Genomic DNA, 10,364 nt, shown 5'->3' on the forward strand with positions numbered 1-10,364 from the left:
ATGATTTGGGGTCTAATCGACCTTAGTCAAAGTGTTCTCAGTTGAGAACACTCGATTAAGGGCCGTTCGAACTCAAAGAGTCCAAGTCAGAATCCAAGTCAGGGTCGTCCAGTTTCCGAGTTTTTGAGGTATTTTTCCTTTCCTGTTTGTTCCATTTTGTAGTTGTTTATATCTGTTTATTTGTTTAGTTTAGTTTTATTGATTTTTCAATTATTTTTGTCGATTGATTCTGTCCTTCTTCAATGACCTTTTATTTGGTCGAACTTTTTCTGGTGATGATCAAGTATACGATAAACTATATAATCGATTTGAATGAGTTTCGTCGATTAGTTAAGTTTTATTATAAATCCCTATTTCTATCAATACGACTCGAACCACCTGTGTGCCTGTTCGATTCTGATTTGCTACTGATTGTATGTGTTGTAATTCGTGTAGTCGATTGGACAAGTGTCGTCGATTAGTTTTACATTCTTGAATGTTAGAATAACCTGATAATAATTTGATTCATATTGCTTCAATTCTGATTATGTTTGAATTTGGTTGTGAATTGGTTATAGCTGTAGTACTTTAGTGATCAGTTAGAAATCAGTTGTTAAGGTTATAACTTATAGAGTTCTACCATCAGATTAAGAGGTTTAGGGCAAGGCAGTAATGTCAGGGACTTCAGGAGGGTATTTTGGGATTGAAATCTTTGAAATTGGTTTAAGTTGAATGTTCTGACAGTAGGGTACTAAAGTACCATTAAACTAATGAATTGTTTAAATGCTAATGGGGAACAAAACATAATGGTGGGGGAAGGTTGAAAGGAAATGGATTAAGAAATAGGTGCCCATACCTATTTAAATTTAAATAAAGGGAAGGACAATGGATAATGGGAAAAACATACTCTAGTGGGGAACAAGTGAATTAAAAGGAGAACAAAACATGTAGTAGTGGGGAGAAATACTTTCCTAATTAGCTAAGTGCTTCTTAGAGCTGGAAAGGGGCTGAGGTTTGGGTATAAATAGGGGGCTGGTTTTTTGGAAAAAACAATCAGTTTTCTTTCAGTTTTTTTCAGAGAGTCTAGGCTGGATTTTGACATCAGAAATTCAGAGTTTAAGAGTGAAATACAAGCTGAGTTTTTACCCTAAAGAGTTCAATAGGTTGAGAGCTAAATACTAAAAAAGTGAGGTCTTCTTTACTACTGAAAATCAGAATCAGTTTGTTACTGTTTAATTGAAATTCTGAGTGTCTTTATGTGAGAATCTGAAGAACAGAAATCAGAAAATCTACTCTCCTGTCCCATTTCTGAATACATTCTGTTCCTGTCTGTCAATTGCTTGGTATTTTCTGGTTTCACTCCTGGGTTTTTGGACTGTTTGTGCTGGGTGTTATTTCTGCTGTGTGTTCTGGGCTGAACTGGTTGCGTTCGTGGCTGTTTGAACTCCAAATCTGTTGTTATGCCTGCTGTTTGCTACTACTGACTGCTCCTTCTTCATTGTTGTAAATCCCAAGTACACGTCTCAATACTGCCTTGATGTAGCTGTTAAAATAGAAATGAGATCATCATGTTCATGTTCTCTATGTGTTGTACACTGATGGCTAGATAAATGTTAGTTAGTGTGTATATTGTTTTAGGCAAATCAGATTTGATGTGTAATAATCTGGACTTTGAACGATATTGGACTGTTAAATTTGAATTAGAATTTGTTCATTCTGAATAGTAGTTTTAGTGTAGTGTATCTTGAATTCATCTGATAATTATTTTATACAGCCTAAAATTGGCTTTGAAATCAGAATGTAGATCATGATAATGTTAAAATCGGGCCTAGTAATTGATTTAGTAAGTGCAACACTTTAGTTTTGACACCAGTGATTTGAGCTTAAGATCAGGGAATAGGCACTTAAATTGGTGAAGTGTGTTTGATAGCTCAACTCAGTCGTTAATCACTCCATTGCCTTCGGAATATTGTGGTAATACATTAGTTAGGCATAACCCAAGTTTAAAATTGGAATCAAAATGATCAGTGTTTGCAAATTTGAGTAGGTGTACCTTGTTCTTACTTATTACAAATTATAGAGGGCACATGGAATAGCTTGAATCAACTTCAGTAGTATTCGTTTTAATTGAATTAAGCTTGCTTGGTACAAAGACCAAGGCCCAGTGGCCTGTTTCCGGCAGTTTGAGCTTCAGCTCCTCTGACGCGGGTCTAAGATCAGTTTTAATTCCCTTCACGTTTGGACCTGGGCCAAGGTCTGCGACATGCCAATTCTGGGGTACAAACCTGGATGTAATCTCTCTTTGTTGGGCTTATCCTGGAGCCCGATGGCTAGACTGTGGTGCAAAATTATCATTTGGTCCAGTAACAAATTAATTAGGGCTTTTTCTTTTATTATTAGAGACAAATAGAAATAGCAAATCATAGTCGCTTTTAGGTTTGCCTTTTAAATAATAAGACGAGCCTCGCAGAACAAAAAATACATAAATTGCGGGGCCCTTTAATAATTGGTTAAAAATGAGACATTTAGAATTTGGGAAGGGCCGCTTAGTGAGTTTCATGGCCCTCCCCAAAGATAACAACACGCTAGTCATTTTAGACGCGCTTTTAATAAGTTACTTTCTTAAACTCGGGTGCACATTTATGTGACCCAAATACAAATCTCAACGGAGTCGAAATGTGTCAATAAATCACGGGTGCATTGATGTGACGTGGTTCGAGTTGTGTTTTTATGACGTTGCAATTCTCGTTTAAAATAATAGTAATAAAAGCGGTAAAAGAGTAAAAATCTGCATATAGGTTCAGCATGTATGAAATCAGATAAATAAGCCGAATATGACGGTTGAGCGACCGTGCCAGAACCACGGAACTCGGGAATGCCTAACACTTTCTCCCGGGTTAACAGAATTCCTTATCCGGATTTCTGGTTTGCGGACTGTAATACAAAGTCAATATTCTCCTCGATTCGGGATTCAACCGGTGACTTGGGACACCAAAAATCTCCCAAGTGGCGACTCTGAATTAAACAACAAATCCCGTTTCGATTGTCCTTTAATTGGAAAAACTCCCTCTGTGCCCCTGCGGGCACGGGCTAAAAGGAGGTGCGACAGCTCTGGAAACTCTGCTGGGGACATAACCCAGAATCTCTGGTTCAGGGTTCAAGAATTCGAGCCTGGAATAATTGTTATTATTTGGCTTCATTTATTATTTGATCTTATTACATGTTTTGGCCTAAATGTGCAAAATGTTGCTTTTATCGCTTTGATATTATCTGAACTGTATATAAACTACTACGAAACCCTTCTCTTCTCACCTCCGGGGATGTGCTTACTGGTTGAGACTCCCTATTCTGTTAGTGTCATACCCTGAAATAAGAAAGAGGCCGGACAAGTTACAAAGCCGGACGATCTCGCGGGTCCCCGGTACGTAGCCCCTCCTCGACTCGAGTTGTCCGCTCGGGTACACAGTCTAGAACAAATACCCAGGTTACGAACCTAGAATAACTCAGCTTCATGCCGGATCCCTAGTAGGAACGTTTGTTTGCATCATGTGCATTTGACTTTGGAGGCTCAACACAGGGGTTGGGTCTGTCTAGGACAGGTGTACCAAAACGACAAAAGACCATCCTGATGCATCCAACTTGCTACCTGTGCATTTGTTTGCTTCGGACTTGCATGCTGACCGGCTTTTGAATACTTTGAGGAAAGAGAGATAGAGGTAGTTAATCACCTGTTTTGAAAAAAAATCAATGTCCAAATAGCGTCGAAGCTCTGTCGGATTTTTGAGAAAATGAAAAAAAGGGTTTTGTTTATGAAAAATGGTTTTATTTGCCATTGAAAAGAATCTTGTTTTCAAAAGAGGTTTGTTTTATCTACCCGAACTACGCTGGTTTGATTCTCACAGGGTGCGGGATACGTAGGCAACCCTCATCGGGTCCAACCTCCCCTTTACAAAAATATCAAAATTTTAATTTTCGTCATAAATAAGTCGGGTGACGCCGCTTTTGTCAAAATAGCTGAATGTTCCCAAAAGGGACGCCAGAAAGCTGACTTTGCATAAACGGCCGCTTGTAGTCATTTTTTGGATTTTTGACCGGTTGACTCACCCAACCTCAAAATCTTCGTTCCCGAAGTGCTGAAAGGCCGTGTTCGGAATCGGATCTTTCTTTTAATCTGTGAAAAATTAAAAAAAAAAAGCCAATTGGTTGAGTCAAATAAATTTTATTTTTTGCTTAATCACCTTAAAAATGTGCAGGATGAGCACGATGCAAAATGAACCTTTTTCAATAATGACTAAAATCCCTTTCAAGTTGCGGCTATGGTGGGATGATTTAGGTGGTATAGGGCAAAATGAGGTCAAGAAATATCTAAAAGGTCTTACGGGTTTATTGGAAATCCAGCCTCGGGGGATATCATAAGAGCTTTGGTCACCTGCTGGGACCCGACACACAATGTCTTCCACTTCTCCGATTTTGAACTCACTCCGACTTTGGAGGAAATATCCGGGTACATCGGAAATGCTGAAGTTCCGTTGAGGCAAAAATACTTGGTTGCTCCAAGAGCTGTCACTGTGCATCGATTTTTAGATTCGTTAAAGATACCCAGGACGGTCCATAACCCAGATTTGGCCGCATGTTTTTGGAATCCGCGCTTCATATATGACAGATATGGTCATGTCGGAGGATTCAACAACCCGGGTAACAAGTTATGCAGCAAAGGTAACCGTCAGAAATGGGACGAGCATAGACGAGTGGCTTTTATGATAACCTTTTTGGGCCTTTTGGTATTTCCAAGGAAAGACGGAAACATTGATCTGAAAATAGCCGGGGTCGTCAGTACCCTGCTCACTCAAGATGAAAGCACTCTTGCGCCTATGATAGTATCTGATATCTTCCGAGTTCTCACAGCCTGCAAAGTAAGAAGGAACTTTTTCGAGGGGTGTAACTTGTTGCTACAAATATGGATGACTAAGCATCTCTGCCACAGTTCCCAGCTCTTGAGTTATGGTTCCTCGAAGAAAACTTGCATAGAAGAGTTCTACACAAGAATCAAGGGAAGAATCGACGATATCGGGCACTACATCACCATAAAGTGCCTAGCTTGTGAGGATATGTCCCGTACCACCTTCTTTGCTACAATAATGATTTATGTCCACCAGATCATGGAAGATTTGAAAGATCTGCAAAGGGGCCTTGCACCAAAGCCCGCGGCGAGGCCGAACGACGCCCCGCGGGCGCCAAAAATTCAAAACTCTGAAACATTCGTTGTTTGAGTCTGTATTTTCCTTGTCTTCAGAATCTGTTGTCCGTCGGAGTTTGTATTTCCCTTTTTGGCATAAAATATGTAGTCTGTATGAAGTCTGTCAATTTCCTTTCAAAAATGTTTTGCCTTGTGATAAAACGTTTTGCTAGTAAAGGTTGAAAAATCCAAAATGGGTGTCTTTATTTTCCGCACTTGTGGCAGAACTACGTGCGGTCTGATTCATGCGGGGACATGATACGTAGGCAATCCACATAAGATTCGACCACCACTAAAAAGAAAAAGATAAAGGCAAAGTGAATAAAAGAAAGGAAAATAAAAAAATAAAAAGAGAGATAAAGAAAGTTTCAGAAACACTTAAACGAGGCACAAACAAAGTAAGCCGGAATGACGCATGCAGTCGAAGCAAAGACATGTTAGAAATGGTTAAACTGCCCAGAAACATTGCATCCCCCAACGTGAAATTGCAATATGTGTTAAACTCTAAAACTAACAAGTTTGTTTTCCTCCCAGAGATTTCGAACCAGTTAGTTTGTTAGAACGTTCTGACAGATTACCATTACCAAACAAGATCCAAAGGGCCCGTACTAAAAAGCATGACTAGTTCAGACCAAAGTGTCGAGGATGAAAGGACGGAGAATCAAATGCTGAAGGAGGAAATGGATAAGATGAGACAGGAGATGAAAGAAATGCAGCTGGCTTTAACTAGGGTACAAAAAGTGCCTAACCCTCCCGTTACTCCCACTCTCCCACCAGGACACTCGCCGGAATACCCTCCCCCCGGCCCTTCGACAAGCTTCTCCAGTCACCAATACTATCAGGGAAGAAATGCCTATGATCCCCAAGCTTCACAACCCAATCAGAACCCTCCTCCACCAAATGTTCCTGTTTTCGTGGCACCCCCACCAGCAACGTTGCAAAGATCATCCAGCGAGCCGTTGTTTCAGGCTCACGATAACCAATATTACCCCCTGAACCAACCTTCAAAGCACCCGAGCCTCATACTTATAATACTCACTTCGAGATCCCGGTAGAGACTGAAAAGCCGGCTAAGAGCCCAGAGCAAGACGAAGTGCTTCGAAAGTTTAAAAGCCTGGAGCAGTCCTTCAGGAATATCCATGGGTTAGGCAACCAAGTCAGTGTGGCCTACAAAGATCTGTGCCCATTCCCCGACATTCAATTGCCGGTAGGATTCAAGATGCCAAAGTTTGATCTATACGAGGGGCACGGTGATCCAATGGCACATCTGCGAGGTTTTTGCAGTAAGATGAGAGGGGCCGGGGGAAAAGACGAGCTGTTGATAGCTCATTTTGGTCAAAGTTTAAGCGGGTCTGCACCGGAATGGTACACAAGATAGGATCCTAGCAGGTGGTACACCTGGGACGATCTGGCACAAGCCTTTGCAGGCCACTTCCAGTACAACCTTGAGATCGTCCCTGACCGTCTCACATTGCTGAAACTTGAGAAGAAGCCCGGGGAAAGCTTCCGAGAATTTGGGTTCCGCTGGAGAGAGCAGGCGGCAATAGTTGATCCTCCGATGAGAGAGGGGGAAATGGTGGACTACTTTCTGCAGACTCTGGAGCCAACTTACTTCGGTCACCTAGTGACATCAGTTGGCAAATCTTTCAACAAAGTAGTAAAAATGGGCGGTATGATTGAAGAGGGACTTAAGTTCAACAAAATCCTAAGCTATTCGGCGATTAAAGCAACCACTCAGACCATCCAGAGCGGCACGGGAAGTGCGCTCGGAAAGAAGAAAAGGGAAGATGTCGCAACAGTCGAGGCATGTACTTGGTCCAGATCCAGAGATCCCCCCTCACTACTAACCTAGACCCCATCACTCAAATTACCCACACATTCCATACGGCCCTCCACAGCCCTACTACCCACCACAAGAGCCCCATTTCTCTGTCCATCACGCCCAAACTTACACCCAGCCTCCGGCTCGCCCGCAATGGCGTGCGCTGGCTCCCCAAAATACATATCCACCTCCACAAAATACATATCCACCTCCCAAAAATACATATCCACCTCCACAAAACACATATCCACCACCAAGGGCCTACAGGAATCCTTCGGGACCAGGTTTCCGTGGGAATCAAACTTTCAGGAATGAAAGGATGCAGAGGCAGAGAACATTCACTCTGCTGGGAGAAACCTATACTACCCTGTTCCACAAATTGAGGCAGTTAGGCCTATTGAGTCATGTGGAGCCCAAATTGCCAAATCCCCTTCCCAAAAATCTGGACCACTCGGTAAGCTGTGAATATTGTTCGGGGGCTCCCGGGTATGATACTGAGAAGTGTTGGAAGTTGAAGACTGCCGTACAAGATCTTATTGACACAAATAGGATCGAGGTCCAGGAGCCAGAGACACCTATCATCAATCAGAACCCATTGCCGGCACACCATGAAGCCCACAGGATCAAACTAGTGCACGAAGGAGGGAAGATCAAGAAGCCCTCACAAACGGTAATGATGATCCATGCCAGTCCGAAAGAAAAGTCGATCAGTGGACAAGCGGTAGTACAGTCGAAAAGGGTAGAAGGCAAGCTAGTGGTGGTGATGGGGAAGAGTTCGTATGATGTTGACAAGAATCCAGAGCCGGTCAAAGTAACGGTGCAAGGGATATCAAGCAAGCCAGTAGCCATGAAGGGGGAATGCATAGGACCAGTTGCTATCAGGCCAGTAATGCAGTTGCCGATAATCAGCAAGAAAGCTGTGCCATGGAGCTACAGTCAAGTAATGGTAATGCATAAGGGGAAGGAAGTTGTGGAGGAAATATGTGAGGCACATGGGTTAACTTGTTCGGGAAGGTGTTTTGCTCCTGCGGAGTTAAGAAGGGCCAATCCAATAGCGACAAAGAATTCAGTTACCGAGGAAGAGGCGGAAAATTTTTTAAAGAAAATAAAGGCGCAAGATTACTCCACTGTGGAGCAGTTAAGGATGACCCCGACACAGATCTCATTGTTATCCTTGTTGATCCATTCAGATGAGCACCACAGGGTATTGATGCGAATTCTGAACGAAGCCCATGTTCCAGATAAGATCTCTGTGAACCATCTGGAAAAAATAGCAAACAAGATTTTCGAGGTCAACAGGATCACTTTTTCAGACGACGAGTTGCCCGTGGAGGGTACAGAACATAATAGAGCCCTTTATTTGACCGTGAGGTGCAAAGACTCGGTAGTCACTCGAGTACTGATTGATAATGGGTCCAGTGCCAATATCTGTCCTTTGACCATGTTGAACATGTCACACCTCCTTTTTCCGCACCCGGGGGGCGCAAGGGAGTTTTTCCAATTAAAGGACAATCGAAACGGGATTGGTTTATTTATTTCAGAGTCGCCACTTGGGAGATTTAGGGTGTCCCAAGTCACCAATTTTAATCCCGAATCGAGGAAAAGAATGACTCTATATTACAGTCTGCGTACCAGAAATCCGGATAAGGAATTCTGTTAACCCGGGAGAAGGTGTTAGGCATTCCCGAGTTCCGTGGTTCTAGCACGGTCGCTCAACTGTTATATTTGGCTTATTTATCTGATTTTAAATACAATATGAACTTATGTGCAAATTTTATCTTTTAACCGCTTTATTATTATTGTTTTTACAAGAATGTGAACGTCGCTTAAAACATATGTCTTTGGACTGCGTCACATGAAATGCGCCCACAATCCGGAACATATTTTATTTGACGTTTTGGGATTTGGATTTGGGTCACATGAAATGCGCACCCAAGTTTAAAAAAAGCAGATTATTAAACACGCACCTAAAGAGACTATCGTGTTATTATTTTGGGGAAGGCCGTAAAATTTGCTAAGCGGCCTGTCCCGGATTCTAAGTATTTTGATATATATGCATTTAGAGGGCCCCACAGCTTCTACATTTTTGTTTGTCGAGGCTCGTCTCATTCATTATTTTTTAAAGAATTTGTAACGTCATGGAAATGCATCTCGGGCCACGCCACAATCAATGCGCCCGCGACTAGAGACATATTTCGACTCCGTTGAGATTTGGATTTGGGTCACATAAATGTGCACCCGAGTTTAGGAAAATTAAATTATTAAAGGCGCGCCTAAAGCAACTAGCGCATTATTATTTTGGGTAGGGCCGTGAAATTTGCTAAACGGCCCGTCCCGGAATCTAAGTATTTAATATATACATTTAGAGGGCCCCGCAGCTTGTATTTTTTGGCGAGGCTCGTCTTATTTTTTTTTTTTTAGAAATAGGACAAGGCTAAAATAACTATGTTTTTTTTTGCTACTTCACGAGATCATAGGTTATAGATTGAACCTATTTGATGAAGCGAGTATTTTTTCCGCGGAATTAAAATTGCTACTATAATTTCAACATTACTACCACATGTATAAAAAACTATTAAGACAAACTAAATAATTAACACCTTTCAGAATATGTGCAAACCTCTATTACAACAAATATTTGGATAACAACAATTTAAACATGAAGAAACAAAATGTCAAATAGCTACTTAAAATAACGAAACAACGGAAAAGACATTCACGGCCAATTTTCAATACCATACGGAGTTAATTATCAAATATAGCAATTCGCAATCATCATGTATATATGTCTCGCGTAATTTCACGTACTATCCGCATGAACTAGGGTTGTATTTCAACAAACACATATACATATTACTAAACAACAAACATGAGGGATACAGGCAGAGATGACCTACTTGAGATTATCGTCCGATGCGTTGGACCTGCGACAAAACCTCGAACGACAACCTCGACGTACCGGACCTCGACGAACCAAAGGCGACCTCAACGGACTGCACGACGACGGTGAAAGAACAACGATAACTGGGCTGATGGGTTGTCGACTGGTGGTGTTTGACGACGGGGGGGGGGGGGGGGGGTGCAACGATGGAGCTAGGAGGAGAAGTGATGGTCGTGAGCTGTGTGAGACGATGGAGGGAGCTGGTTGTTGCTGTTGGTCGTGGTGCTGGGGAAGGTGACGGACCTGTTTGGTTGCGACAGTGGGTTGACGGAGGTCGACTGGTTTGGGTTGTTGATGGTGGCTTTGGGGTGGTCGACGGACTGTTTGGTGGAGCTGGAGCTGAGGGACAATGACGACGAGGGAATCGGGGAGCTGGTTGTTTGGAC

The sequence above is a fragment of the Nicotiana sylvestris genome, chromosome 5, assembly GCF_000393655.2.
Source record: "Nicotiana sylvestris chromosome 5, ASM39365v2, whole genome shotgun sequence".
NCBI lineage: Eukaryota > Viridiplantae > Streptophyta > Magnoliopsida > Solanales > Solanaceae > Nicotiana > Nicotiana sylvestris.